General features: G+C 46.0%; 2 non-coding genes across 2 annotated transcripts; both read right to left on the bottom strand.

Annotated features, from left to right (window-relative positions):
* Nucleotides 1-1,389: 1,389 nt before the first annotated feature.
* trnan-guu (transfer RNA asparagine (anticodon GUU)) lies at nucleotides 1,390-1,463 on the bottom strand. Its single transcript has one exon. It is a non-coding gene; the product is annotated as a tRNA-Asn (tRNA).
* Nucleotides 1,464-15,302: 13,839 nt separating this feature from the next.
* On the bottom strand, nucleotides 15,303-15,374 carry trnaw-cca (transfer RNA tryptophan (anticodon CCA)). Its single transcript has one exon. It is a non-coding gene; the product is annotated as a tRNA-Trp (tRNA).
* Between the last annotated feature and the right edge of the window lie 296 nt (nucleotides 15,375-15,670).

Genomic DNA, 15,670 nt, shown 5'->3' with positions numbered 1-15,670 from the left:
CTGTACAATTGTAGCAACACCTCCCTTCCCTTGTACTCAAATCCCCTCGCTATGAAGGCCAACATGCCATTTGCTTTCTTAACCGCCTGCTGTACCTGCATGCCAACCTTCAAAATGTTCATTGCTGGTAACATCAACAGGAGACTGGGGAAACAGTGAGAAAGAATTTAGAGCAAAGGTCTGGTTATTGTGAAACACCAAAGGAAATATAAATTCAAGAAACATAGCAAACATAGAAAATAGGTGCAGGGGTAGGCCATTCGGCCCTTTGAGCCTGCACCGCCATTCAATGAGTTCATGGCTGAACATGCAACTTCAATACCCCATTCCTGTTTTCTCGCCATAGCCCTTGATCCCACTAGTCTGAAGGACTACATCAAACTCCTTTTTGAGAAGAATAACCTCGAAAAGAAATGTGACCCCGACACCCAGGAAGAAGTGTTGAGGCAGAAAATTAAATGCTGCATTCCTCTGTTCAAAAAAATTCCTTTCACAAACATTTCTCTGACCGTAACTGCACAAAACAAAAATGTTCATTTAAAGTCATTAAACTTCCGAATCTCCTGAATCAGATGCCTCTAGTTTTGCCGACTCAATCCATGTCCCTTTGCAATGTTCTGCTTCCACCCACACTATGAAATGTGCCACTAACTTATAGAATCATGGAATGGTTACAGCACGGAAGGCCATTCGGCCCGTCGAGCCCGTGCCGACTCTCAGCGAGTCCCACTCCCCCGCCCTTTCCCTGTAGCCCTGCAATTGTTTTTCCTTCAGACACTGATCCAGCTCCCATTTGAAAGATAAGATTGAGTCTGCCTTCACCATCCTTTCAAGCCGTGCATTCCAGATCCTAACCACACGCTGCTAAATGGCCACCTCCTGTTCCTATGTGTAAAGTCTGGGAAACACTCGATCAATTCCTGCCACACTCACAGCCTTCCTAAATATAGCACCATCTTTCTATTCTCGTAAAACCAGGTCCTGAAGTATAGGCCAGCTGTGTAGGTTAAAGCTCTGGTTATTGCTGTAGTGTTTCCGTAATGTAGTGGTTATTAGATTCACCTCACACGCGAAATGTCCCTGGTTCAAAATTGCGCGGAAACATTTTGAAAACATGTTCAATTAAATATTTGCAGAAATGGATTTATTCATATTAGTGGTTCAATATTAACAAAAAACAATGTCCCATAACCTTGTTAAATTTTCTGATATCTCTGTTCAGTTCTGTATACACTCAAACTGAATGCTCATAAAAATACTGGAGTGGGAACTCACTTGATAACAGCACAGCTGGCAATGTTTGTGGAATATATTCATGCAGCCAAAACGCACAATGACAACCGGGAATCGTGCAGCACCGAATCCACGGGGAAAAACAGTTAAATGCTTCGTCCCTGGGTGGGCTCGAACCACCAACCTTTCGGTTAACAGCCGAACACGCTAACCCATTGCGCCACAGAGACGGACGCAACTGCACACTGCAAGACATCCCAAACCAGGGTGTCAGTCAGTTAAAGCTTCAGATTGCTCTGACCGGGATGGAACTTGTCCACTCTCAGTTGTACTTTTCCCAAGTAAAAGGTGGGAAATTCATTGTGGATGTGTGGAAGCAGTCTGGTCCCGCACACTGCAGACACTTCCATGTCACCGCCAACCAGCTCTCCCACAACCGGTGTGATCGACCTTCCAGCCTTCCGGTGCCTTGTCTGTGACAAAGTATTCTGATTGTCCCGAAGCCAGTATTAGGTTTTAATTCCTTTTCAGCTCCTGACTGCGGATATTGCTGTGATTAAACGCGAACACAATGCTAACAGGGACAGTTCAATTCACCGTTTCTTCGCTTGGTGAAATTTCAAAGACTAAAAGCGACGCACATCAACCCCAAAGCTCGTCACCTACTCGCTAACTCGACAAAACTTTGCATTTTCTTTCCATGCCAAGCATTTTACATTCATACATTGCAATGCCAACGCACTTTTTACCTGGCAAGACTGAAGTACAAGCTGTGATGAACAGTGTGAAACAGAAACTGCTACTTGAAAAACCAGAGCCTCGATGGTATCTGTGTGAATTGTTCTTCATCGATAATTAGCAGAGAGCAAAGAGAGGAAACTGATGGTGTGGATGAGAAAAGGCCGAGCCAAAGTGTACTGTTGGAGATGATTTTGTTGTTTTTGAGAATTGTTTCAAATATTTTACCATGGTTGGTTCCATAGTGTAATGGTGAGCACTCTGGGATCTGAGTTCAAATCTCGGTGGAACCTGATTCCTTGTTGTCCCAGCTGCTGAAAATTTGGGACAAACAAGTGAAAGACACCTGGTGCTGGTGGGCAGTTTTGTTGCCTTTGTCATTGATGCTTGATCTACAAGTCTAGTTATCAAATCGTGTGCTCAACCATCAGTTACCTGTTAAAAAAATGTTGTAAACGGCTGTCTTGCTCTTTTTGCTTCGTTGCTTTTAACCTCGAATTACCCGCACACATTCAGTTGTAGTAAAGGCAGGATCGGGTCTTTTATTTAAACATTCATACCAAACAAACCAAGTATGAAAGTTACTGAGAACACTTCACAAAGGCAGCTTGCTTCGATTTCCGTGGCTGCTTGACACACACCTTCCGAATGTCCAGTGTCTCTGGTGTCTGCGTGTGTGAGTCTTATCTTTATACTCTTATTTCTTTACATTTGGACAATCACAGCTAACGGCTTTGTGAATTGTTTAACATGCAGACTTAATATTGCTTGTTTAACCTACATATGTCATTCAATAGTAACAAAGGTACAATCAAATATTTAACATACAGACAATGACCAGTTACTCATCTCACTGGCTGAAGGCACCACATTGTCTAACAGTCTCTTTCCATCCAAACTTCAATCTTCCTGTTTTTTAATTCAAACTTCAGACTGCGTGCTGAAGCAAAGAGTTCAGCAATGCGGGACTGTGCTCCCACATTCCCCCACTTCTTCTCCTCGCCTCTCTGCAGGTCTTATCTGGGTAACATACATTTGCATGGTGGCTCGAGCTCGTTCAACAGCATTGTCCAGTTGTTGTCCTTGTTTTCCATCACGACATCCACAGTAAATCAAAATGACCAGCACGATCAGCTGAACCAGCACCAGCATAAGGACAGGGTGTATCATTGTGTTCATCACACCTGTTGCAGTCGGGCTCCATCCCAACAATGACTCCCACCAGCTTACATGTCCAATCTGGTCCAAAGTTGTGTGCACGTTCTCGATTTCCGCAGTGTGATGGTTAATGTCCACAACGATTTCTTGATTCAAAGTCTGTAGCTGTTGAAATGTTGTATTCCATTTCCGTATTTCCTTCTTCCAAATAGCAGCGCGCTTCGGGTCAAAGTAGGGTTCTTGTAGATTCAGATTCTCAGGATGCCATTTTAAAGTCCGTTGGTCTGTGATCACCATATCCATTTTTACTTAAAAGTCAATTTTCAATTTTGATGTTTCCAACTGAATTCCATGCTGTTTACATTCAGAAATATAAACTTGCAATCGGTGTCTTCGACCAAGTCTGTTACCCTTTGCACAGGTTTTAAAAATTTCCTCTGCTTTGTGGGAGAAGTGTAATAACATCGACTAAAGGATGACGGAAATGCTGAATAGTCAGTCGAGAGACCCAGTCCTTCTCTCAGTTCACCCTTCGGAACTGCTGTCATTCACTCTCTCGACATTTGCAACAATCCAACTTCTATTTCACATCCTTTAAGATCATGTTTGTAACTCCCACATTTGAGCTTTTCACTGAACATCTCATCAGTTCTGAGACAGCCCATTCCTGCAGAAACTTTAAATGTTTCTGAACAAGCTTCTCCCACTGCTTTCATCTCTGACTGTTCAGTAACTGCTCCTCGTGTATCTGGGGTGTTGGGGAACTGTCTCTGAAGAGGGGAATCCCCTTTCTCCAGGAGCACCTTCATTTGTCCGGCAGACCCTGTGTCCATTTCCCGCTGCCCTTCCACACAAGCCTCGATAAGGGTATGGCCACCCCTATCCTGAAGCAAGGGTCCTAAAGATCGACATGTGTGGTTGAGGCGCGGCATCCCTATAGGGATCCTCCCTCACCTGCGGAATCTACCCCCGACCTCAGCAACTGAACCGAGGTATCATTCCAGTCTGTGTCTCCAGCTTCTCTTTCCTGATTCTTCAACTTTTCTTTAACTTTTCTAATTCTTTAGCCAGTCTATCCCTGTCCGCTATCAACTGACGGCCACCACCTGGTCCTGCATTTTTATGTGACTCCTCGCGGGATTCATCCACTCAGGCCCTTCTGCCTTCCATCGCTGTAACCCCTGTCTCACTTCCATGACTGAAATTCCTGCAGCTCCCTGATACAAGCTTTCTACCCTTTCCAACCATTTATCAAAACGTTCGTCCCCACCCCAGGCATCTACTTCCAGAACTACTGATGGGGGTAGGAGAGTCAAAATGATCTCTCTATGTGTACCATCCCCGTAATGACTGATATCAATCCAATTACTTCCCTAACTTTTACACAACTGGAATATACATTACCCAGCCTCCCTGGGTCCTTCCCCTGGTAATAATGCAAGCCGCTTTATTAACTGTGGCCCGAGTGAGTAACAAAGATTTCACCTATTATTCTACCAAGCATGAGACCTGGAAGTTGTTTCAAAACCTACTCCCGTTCCCCAGTGATTCCCTAAAGCTCACAGAACCATGTGAACCCTCGGTTTCTCTGATATGTCCCAGACTGCCACCATCCCAGAATATTACACCACCACTGGGCAAACTTATTAAGATCCTGAAGAGGTGCAGGTCCCACTTCACGAAGGATAGCTCTCAAGTCCTGTAACTTGACCCCTCCTCGCTCATACCAGGTATCGCCAAAACCACTTAAGGTCGTGTTCCCTTCACGAGCTCCACAGGGAGTAGAGGAATCATGATCCTGCTCTGGCCTTGTCCGCTCGAGCGTGCTTCCCCCACTCTCCACATTACCGGAAGGTCGTGTGTAATGTTGTGGGGTGTTAAGCGTCTGAGTAACCGAAGAGGCATTTCAGTGCTCCGCCTCCGATCCTAACGTTGCCACGTGAACCACACGGGTTCGAGGCTCCGAAGTCAGAGAAGACAAAGGAGCTGTGGATGGGAACCATGGGCATTCTCCCTGTCCCTTAATCCCCTTTTCAACTCTCAGACCCGGGGAATCCTCCGAATACCACCCAGCTTTATCAATTGCTGTCTCCGTGGGCAACCTAATACCACCATCTGCTGCAGCTTAGATATTCCTTTCTCTAGATCTTGTTTACGCTTCTGTTCATCAGCAAGATGCTGATTCAGCGTCAGAACAGTCCTGGCTGCCCCGAGTGCCTGAAATCACCAATTCTCGACTTCTTTACTCACTGCAGTTAGCTGCTCTCTGAGTTCTGAGACTTCCCTATCTCGAGCCTCAGCCTCTTCTCCTAACGTTTGAATCCCCAGCATGAGACACTGCAACACGAACGCTTTTCTCTTTTTATCACTTTTTAACACAAACACTTTAATCTTTTTTAACTGGACACTCTTCACTAAGGACTGCCGTGTCTCTCACCATCCTCCTGTCATTGTTTCCTGTCTTATCCCATAAGTTCCCCCTTTCGACTCAATCCACTCATTAAGAAATGGCTGGAGCTCAACTGAAATATCCCCTGAGCCTCCCATTACTAACTGACGATCCCTTTAATCACGACAACTAAGAGAATGCTCACCCCTCGAACTGATGTGTGGGAAACACTTCTTCCAACAACTCAGCCAACTTTCTGCTTCATGTCGGGGACTTCGAATAAGCCAACGAACTTTTGAAAATCACGTCGGGGTCACCAAAATGTTGTAAACGGCTGTCTTGCTCTTTTCGCTTCGTTGCTTTTAATGTCGAATTAGCCGCACACTCCGTTGTAGTAAAGGCAGGATCGGGTCTTTTATTTAAACGTTCATACTAAACAAACCAAGTGTGAAAGTTACTGAGAGCACTTCACAAAGGCAGCTTGCTTCGATTTCCGTGGCTGCTTGAGACACAAACCTTCCGAATGTCCAGTGTCTCTGCTGTCTATGTCTCTGCAGTCCATAAAAGTCAACTTTATACTGAAAAAGCCTTTGAACTCTTATTCGTTCCATTTAGACAATCCTGACTAACTGCTTTCTGAATCTTTTAACAGACAGACTTAATATTGCTTGTTTAACCTGCAGATGTCATTAAATAGTAACAAGGTTACACTCAAATACTGAACATACAGACATCATCAAATCGTTTCGTCCTGAGTTTCCATTATTCCCACCGTAACAAGGTACTCAAATATTTAACATCCAGACAATGACCAGTTACTCATCTCACTGGCTGCAAGGCACCACATTGTCTAACAGTCTCTTTACCATCCAAACTTCAATCTTCCTGTTATTTAATCCAAACTTCAGACTGCATGCTGAAGTAAAGAGTTCAGCAATGCAGGACTGTGCTAACACAGAGCACAGGATTTGACAACGAGACTTGCCGATCAAGCATCAATGACAAAGGCAACAAAACTGCCCACCAGCACCAGGTGTCTCTCACTTGTTTGTCCCAAATTTCTAGCATCTGCAACAGCAAGCATTCAGTTTCCACCGAGATTTAAACTCAGATCGCTGGATTCATGTCCAGAGTGCTCACCATTACACCATGGAACCAACGATGCCAAATTCTTTGAAACATTTCTCAAAAACAAGATCATCTCCAACATTACACTTTGGTTCAGCATTTTCTCATCCACACCGTCACTTTCCCCTCTTTACGTTCTGCTAATTATCGATGCAGAGCAATTCACTCAGATACCGTCGAGGCTATGGGTTCTCAAGTAGCTGTTTCTGTTTCACACTGTTCATCACAGCTTGTACTTCAGTCTTGCCAAGTAAAAAGTGCATTGGCATTGCAATGCACTTATGCAAAATACTTGGCATGAAAAGAAAATGCAACTTTTTATTGAGAGCAAAACATGCATTGCCTGCATTTCAAAAAGCGTTGCTTTTATTCATCCTGCTGAATGCATATTGCACAGATAATCTCAGCACACATTGTGCAGGCAAAGGCAGCATTAGACAACAAACTAGTTTCTCCTCCGCTGATTTGTAACAGGTAACTGACGGTTGAGCACACGATTTGATAACGAGACTTGTAGGTCAAGCATCAATGACAAAGGCAACAAAACTGCCCACCAGCACCAGGTGTCTTTCACTTGTTTGTCCAAAATTATTAAATTATTGACTCTCATTCAATTAGCATTTCTTTAATTATGCAAATGAAGATCATCGGTTAATTAATGATGTTTTCCGGTGAATGCAGGATAACATTTAACAAAAAGCCCCAACGTGGGGCTCGAACCTGCGACCCCAAGATTAAGAGTCTCATGCTCTCCCAATTGATCGAGCGGGGCTTCTGCTAAATGCGGGTTTTTGTCGTTGATTGTAGCCAGGCGCCTGTTGGCTCCGCCCCAGATGTTTAAACTTGCTGTCGAGGAACTGCCAGGATCTTCTTGAATGGTGGACCAGGCTCGAGGGGCCGATTGGCCTACTCTGGCTCCGAATCCTTGCATGTTTATCATCTCATGACTTTTCACAGGAGAACAAACTCGCCCCTGAGCATGCATGAGGAGAAAGCTCCAGAAAATATTCCCGCACGGTGAGCTTTCGCGTGTGAGGCGAACGTGTTAACCGCTACACTGCGGAAACATCTCCACTTTCAGCACCAGGTCAGACGGAAATGTTAAGCGAGCAGGTGAACTGCAGAATGCCACTTTTTAATAGTTGGTCGAGGTGTCAAACAATGAGTTTCGCTTAATGATTAAAAGCAGAAAGTGTCAGACGTTGGATTTGAACCCACTCCTCCACATGCAATTGCAATCCAAACCTTTGACCGCTCAGCCATCCTGACTCGGTGCTGCTGTATTTGGCCCCCTGCAGGTTGATTTTGAACTTTTGTGTCCTGTCACATGAAATAAATGAGGGCAGCAGGCGTATCTCTGCCTGACACCGGTGAAACAGTGAGACAGACCTTGGAGCAAGGGTCTGGTTATTAAGACACAGTAAAGAAAATATTGATTCCGGAATTATCCCAAAGGTCAGGAACCCTGACATGATTTCGATAGCAGTGTCCTCATCTCGAGTGAGATGTGTTACCGTTGTTCCACTAGCTCTACACAACGAATATGTGATGTTTATCTATATGAACGTTCCTCAAAATAAGGGCTTTAAAATCCCCGCCCATTCCCACTTGGAGTCAGAAGCAGCGCTCACTTGCCAGTCACCGTCCGTTTTTTTGTTGAACTTTTGTTTTTATTTCACGGGAAAGCATCATTACTTAACCCAATGTCATCTTATGCACAATGAAAGAAATGCTGACTGAGGGACAGTCGATACTTCAATCATTTCTTCTGTGTTTTGCATGTTAACTGTTAAACCAGATCGCATTTTACACAATTTTTGTCGGGGATTGTTTCAAAATCTTCATTGCTGATGACACCGGGAATCTGGGGCAACTTTTCTCAAATTTAACAGCACCGGTTAATCCGACCATGCACAGAAAATAGAATCAGTAGTGAAGATAAAATCCCACGGTGCGCATTTTCAGATTCAACATCGTAGGATTTCAAATAAAGTGCAAGAATTTTACAGTGAAAAGATTTGGAAGTGTTATTTGAATTTTTGTCTTTAATGGCGACTTTGTGGCGTCTGACTCCCGTTCATGTCTCTGCCGGGAGAATGAATTGCAAATAAAAACAGCAATTGCTGGAAATCTCAGCAGGTCAGGCAGCATTTGCCAGGAGACTAAACTCGCTTCGGATTGTTCCACGATAGCAACTTTAAACATAATGTTCCCGCCCGGGATTGAACCAGGGACCTTTCACATATTAAGCAAAGGTGAGAACCACTACACTACGGAAATCTTTGGCAAAGCTGACACAACAGACACAACAGAGGGGAGCTGACCAGTGAGCTCCTTCTGTGCTGGCTCACCTTAAACAACTTCTGTCCCACACTGAAAGTTCTCAATGCTTCTCCTCCGCTGCCCTTTACAGAAAGGTCACGGATCACCCAGCCACCGTGTTCACTTCCACATCCTCACAGTGGGGCCACAGAGACTCCTACCATCTCCCCGCGATCAGCGAACTCAAAATTAAACCCGGAACACGTGTCCAGCAACGGGCAGGAGAAACAAGAGAATCTGTAAGCTCGGTCCGTAACAGAAAGTAATGGGGTTATTCATGGTGATTACAGCAATTACTAATCGTCTCACAGACCTCAATTATTTTTAATTTGACAAATTGATCGAGTATCGTTCCCAGGTTAGTGCGCCGGATCTTAAACCCTCGACCACCAGGGAACAGTTATGATACATGTAGATATATATGTATATATTTATATATGAACCTGAATATCAACGGCGAGCTGCCTCGGCCTCATGGTGCAACGGTGGTGCATCTAACTTTGAGTGAGAGAAATTCTTTTCGACAATGAAACCCATTTCATCTTTTGTTCCCTTTTAAACACTAGAAACTGAGACGAGGAATAAACAAAGAAATAAAAGCACAGGGATATAGACAAGAGGAAGAGAGAAGGGGAAATACTGTCCCCACCCAGAACTAATGCAGAAACCCCTCTGCTGCGCTCGGGGTGGCCACCCACAGCCTGGATACACTAACGTCCCAACAGCTCATTGACTGTCGGAGTGGGACCGTGCGGCGCTTCAGAAGACAGGTCAAAAATGCAAAGTCACTGATTCGGTCTCGTGTGCTCCTGCTGCAATGAATAGATACACACAATAACATGCTTTTATAATGGTTACACTTTATCGCCATTCTTGTCAAGCAGTTGTTTCGTTGGTCCAGGGATATGATTCTCACTTCAGGGTTGTTAATGGCAATTTGCGAGAGATTCCACGTTTAAATACCGAATGAGCCCTTTCAATTTGCATAGAACTTATGCAAACAAGTGTTATGTCTGTAAACCTGTAAATACCTTGTTTAACCACTAGAGGGCTCATCCCCTGGAGTCCAAAGGGATCCCACAATCCCTTGGGAGCACTTGTACTTATGGAGGCCTCACAGGCTGGAGAAGCACTCTGGAGACCTGCAATAAAAGACTAATGTCACAAATTACTTTGAGCTTACAGTATCTGGTCAGACTATTTATTCATGCAATACAACTGGCGATGAGATACAGATGACGAACCCCACCGCAACGATGCAGAGACCAATGGGCATCCTGGAGAAATTTTCGGAGGGAGATGATTGGGACACCTTAGTGGAGCGACTCGACCAATACTTCGTGGCCAGCGAGCTGGAAGGAGAAGCGAATGCTGCCAAAGGAAGGGCGATTCACCTCACTGTTTGCGGGGCACCATTTATGGCCTCATACAAAAGCTGCTTGCTCCAGCGAAACGCACAGAGAAATCGTATGTTGATTTGTGCACACTGGTCCGGGAGCATCTTAACCTGAAGGAAAGCGTTCTGATGGCGAGGTTCCGGTTCTACATGTGCAAAAGGTCTGAAGGCCAGGAAGTGGTGAGCTATGTCATCGAGCAAAGACACCTTGCAGGCATTTGGAATTTGAAGGACATTTGGAGCACATGCTCAGGGACTTCTTTGTACTTTGCATTGGCCATGTAGTAATACATTGTCAACTAATTTTGACAGTCGAGACCCCAACCTTGAGTAAGGCCTTCGCGATAGCCCAAGCGTTCATCGCCACCAGTGACAATACATAACAAATCTCTCAGCACACGAGTGCTGTACACGTACTGTGAATAAAGTAATGTTGTTTTCCAATCGTTACGTACAGGGCAGGCCTCACATGCCTGTTGCTGTACGTCTGCAGATGTCTCAGAGTCCACCATCAAGGATGATGAATGCAAGGCCATTAACACCTTGTTGGCGCTGCGGGGGTGATCATCGTTTCCATTCATGCCACTTCAAAGGATACGTTTGCAAGGGCTGTGGAACGATGGGACACCTGCAACGAATGTGCAGGCAAGCTGCAAACCCTGCTAATCCTGCAAACCACTATGTTGCAGAGGAGGGCAAATCCACGGCAGATCACAACGAACCAGAGCATCAGACCGAGGAGGTAGAGGTATATGGGGTGCATACATTTACCACAAAGTGCCCCCTATAATGCTGAAGGTTGAATTAAATGGACTCCCGGTGTCAATGGAGCAAGACATGGGCGCGAGCCAGTCCATTATGAGCAGAAAGACTTGATAAATTGTGGTGCAGCAAGGCCTCAAGGCCAGTCCTGACTCCCATTCGCACTAAACTGAGAACTTACACAAATGAACTGATTCCCGTAATCGGCAGTGCTACTGTAAAGGTCTCCTACGATGGAGCGATACACAAGTTACCACTCTGGGTGGTACCGGGCGATGGCCCCACGCTGCTCAGCAGGAGCTGGCTGGGGAATATACGCTGGAAATGGAACGACATCCGGGTGCTCTCGCCCGTCGACAACATTTCGTCTGCCCAGGTCTTAAACAAATTCTCCTCGTTGTTCGAACCAGGCATCGTGAAGTTCCAAGCAGCAAAAGTGCAGATCCACCTAATTCCCGGGGCGCGACCTATCCATGACAAAGCGAGAGCAGTACCGTACACGATGAGAGAGAGGGTGGAGATCGAGCTGGACAGGCTGCAACGAGAGGGCATCATTTTGCCGACCGAATTCAACGAGCGGACCAGTCTGATTGTTCCAGTCCTCAAGGGAGAGGGCACCGTCATATTCTGTGGTGATTACAAAGTAATTGTCAAATGTTTCTCCCTTCAGGATCAATACCCACTACCAAAGGCAGACAACCTTTTTGCAACGCTGGCGGAGGAAAGACGTTCACGAAGCTGGACTTGACCTCGGACTACATGACGCAGGAGCTGGAGGAATCATCGAAGGGCCTCACCTGCATGAACACGCACAAAGGTCTCGTCATTCACAACAGATGCCCATTTGGGATTCGATCAGCCAGCGAATTCCAGAGAAACATGGAAAGCTTACTGAATTCGGTCCCGCGCACCATGGTCTTCCAGGACAACATCTTGGTTAAAGGTCGGAACACAGATGAGCATCTGCAGAACCTGGAGGAGGTTCTTAGTCGGCTTAATCGCGTGGGGCAAAGGTTAAAATTATCAAAGTCCTGGCGCCCGAAGTGGAGTTCCTGGGGAGAAGAATTGCGGCGGACGGCATCAGGCCCACCGATTCGGAGATGGAGGCAATCGACAACGCACCGAGGCCACAGAACGTGACGGAGCTGCGGTCGTTTCCAGGACTCCTGACCTACTTTCGTATCTTCTTACCGGATCTCAGAACACTGGTCGAACCACTGCACGCATTACTGCATAAAGAAAACGAATGGGTATGGGGTAAAAGCCAAGAAAATGCCGTTGTAAAAGCTAGAAAACTGTTATACTCAACCAAATTGCTTGTGCTGTATGATGCATGTAAGCCTTTGGTGCTAACATGTGATGCGTCGTCATACGATGTTGAGTGTGTATTGCATCAAGCTCATGAATCTGGGAAATTGCAACTGATTACTTATACATCCAGGAGTCTGTCTAAGGCTGAGAGGGCCTACAGCATGATCGAAAAAGAAGTGTTAGCATGTGTTTATGGAGTAAAAAAAATGCATCAATATCTGTTTGAGCTCAAATTTGAATTGGAAACTGACCATAAGCCACTTATATCCCACTTTTCTGAAAGTAAGGGGATAAATACAGATGCATCGGCCCACATGCAGAGATGGGCGCCCACATTGTCCGCATACAACTACGCCATCTGCCACAGACCAGTCACAGAAAACTGTGCCGATGCTCTCAGTAGGCTGCCATTGCCCACCACAGGAGTGGAGATGGCACAGCCCCCAGAATTAGTTATGGTAATAGAAGCATTTGTTTCCGCCCGACAGATTAGAAACTAGATGAGCCCGGATCCCTCATTGTCCTCAGTAAAAAACTGTGTGCTCCACGGGAGTTGGTCTCGTGTTCCGTTAGAGATGCAGGAAGAAATAAAGCCGTACCAGCGGCGCAGAGATAAAATGTCCATACAGGCAGACTGTATCAAGTAGTGGTGCCAAAAAAGGGCAGGGACACTTTCATTAGTGACCTCCACAGTACCCAACCAGGCATTGTAATGATGAAAACGATAGCCAGATCCCACATGTGGTGGCCCGGTATCGATGCGTTCTGAGAGTCCTGCGTTCACAGATGTAATACATGCTCGCAATTAAGCAATGTACCCAGGGAGGCGCTGCTAAGTTTTTGGTCTTGGCCCTCCAAACCGTGGTCTAGGGTACACGTCGACGATGCAGGCCCGTTATTGGGTAAAATGTTCCTTGTGGTTGTAGATACGTACTCCAAGTGGATTGAATGTGAGATGATGTCTGCTGCCACCATTGAAAGCTTGCGGATCATGTTTGCCATGCACGGCCTGCCTAACGTTCTTGTCAGTGACAATGGGCTCTGCTTCACCAGTGCTGAGTTCAAAGAGTTCATGACACGTAATGGGATCAAACATGTCACATCTGCCCCGTTTAAACCAACATCCAATGGTCAGACAGAGAGAGCAGTGCAGCAATCAAGCAGAGCTTGAAGAGGGTAACTGAGGGCTCACTGCAGAGTCACCTATCCTGAGTCCTGCTTAGTTACCGCACAAGACCCCACTCGCTCACTGGGGTTCCCTCCGCGGAACTGCTCAAAAAAAGGGCACTGAAGACAAGGCTCTCGTTAGTTCACCCTGATCGATACAAACAGGTAGCGAGCAGGCGGCTTCAAGAGAATACATGTCATGATCAAGTAAATGTGTCACACGAAATCGAGATTAATGATCCTGTATTTATGTTGAACTATGGACAAGGTCCGAAGTGGCTTCCCAGCACTGTCGTGGCCAAAGAGGGGAGTAGGGTGTTCCTGGTCAAACTTTCATATGGACTCACCTGCAGGAAACACTTGGACCAAACCAAACTCAGATTCATGGACTATCCAGAACAGACTCTACCTTTGTCGCTCCTCCAACACACACACAAGTGGCAATCAACCCAGCGGTTGACCACGGAGCAGAACCCATCTCCCGCAGCAGCCCAGCAGGACTCACCACGCCCAGCAGGATGCGAGGGCCCAACAAATGACTCACCAAAACCAGCATTTGCAGCGAGACGATCAGACCGGGAAAGGAAGGCCACAGATTGACTCAAATTGTAAATAGTTACACTACTGACTTTGGGGAGGCTGGGGAGGCGGGGTGCGGGGGGAGTGTTGTTACATATGTAAACCTGTAAATACCTTGTTTAACCATCAGAGGGCTCATCCACTGGAGTCCCAAGGGCTCCCACAATCCCTTGGGAGCACCTGTACATCAGGAGGCCTCACAGGTTGGAGAGGCACACTGGAGACTTGTAAAAAAGAACGACGGTCACACCTTACTTTTAGTTTGCAGTATCTGGTCAGGTTCTTTATTCAAGACATAACACTCTGTATTTAGGAGACTGGTTTAAAATGTTTATTGCTCATGTGACAAGGAATCTGGGGCGACTTTTGTTCAATTTTTTTCACAGCAAAAATGGTCTCAAAAATCACGTTCCGCCCGGGATCCTTTCGCGTGTGAAGCGAACGTGATAATAACGACGCTATGGAAACACTGCGGTTAAAATGATGTTGGGAACATAACCAGATGTTAAACTTGCTGTCGAGGAACTGCCAGGATCTTCTTGAATAGTGGTACAGGCTCGAGGGGACGAATGGCCTACTCCGGCCCCTAATCCTTCCATGCTTATGATCTTATGACCTTTCACAGGAGAACAAACTCACCCCTGAGATAGCTCCAGAAAATATTCCCGCCCAGTGAGCTTTCACTTGTGAGGCAAACATGTGAACCGCGACATTGCGGAAACATCTCCACTTTCAGCACCAGGTCAGACGGAAATGTGAAGCGAACAGGTGAACTGCTGAATCCCAGTTTTTAGGAGTTAGTCGTGGTGTCAAACAATGAGTTTCACTTAATGATTAAAGTAAGAAATGTCAGATTCAAATCCACACCTCCAGAGGAGACTGCGAACAGAACACAGCACCTGAGACCGCTCGGACATCCTGACTATCCAGTGCTGGGTGTGGCCACCTGCAGGTTGATTTTGAACTGTTGTGCCCTGTCACATGAAATAAATGAGGGGAGCAGGCGTATCTCTGCCTGACACCAGGTAAACAGTGAGACAGACCATGGAGCAAGGGTCTGGTTATTGCCAAACAGCAAAGAAAATATTAATTCTGGAAGAACAATTTCCAAAAATACAGTGACCCCGATGTGATTTGAACACGCAACCTTCTGATCTGGAGTCAGACGCGCTACCAATACGCCACGAGGTCTACATAAAGAGCAGGGGATGTTCGTCTATATGAAGGTTTCACAATAGAAGTGGCTTTAAAATCCCCGCCCATTCCCACCAGGTGTCAGAAGCAACACTCACCTGCCAGTCACCGTTTGTTTTTTTCTGAAACATTTGTGTTGCTTTCATGGGAAAGCATCATTAATTAACCCCTCACCTTCTTTTGCACAATGAAAGAAATGCTAACTGAGGGACAGTCGGATACTTCAATCATTTGTCCTGTGCTTTGGGGAGCGGGCAGGGAAGTGGACCTGAATCCATGATCGGATCAGCCAT

The sequence above is a fragment of the Pristiophorus japonicus genome, unplaced genomic scaffold, assembly GCF_044704955.1.
Source record: "Pristiophorus japonicus isolate sPriJap1 unplaced genomic scaffold, sPriJap1.hap1 HAP1_SCAFFOLD_130, whole genome shotgun sequence".
NCBI classification, from domain to species: Eukaryota; Metazoa; Chordata; class Chondrichthyes; family Pristiophoridae; genus Pristiophorus; species Pristiophorus japonicus.
This window is presented reverse-complemented; position numbering and strand designations above follow the sequence as displayed.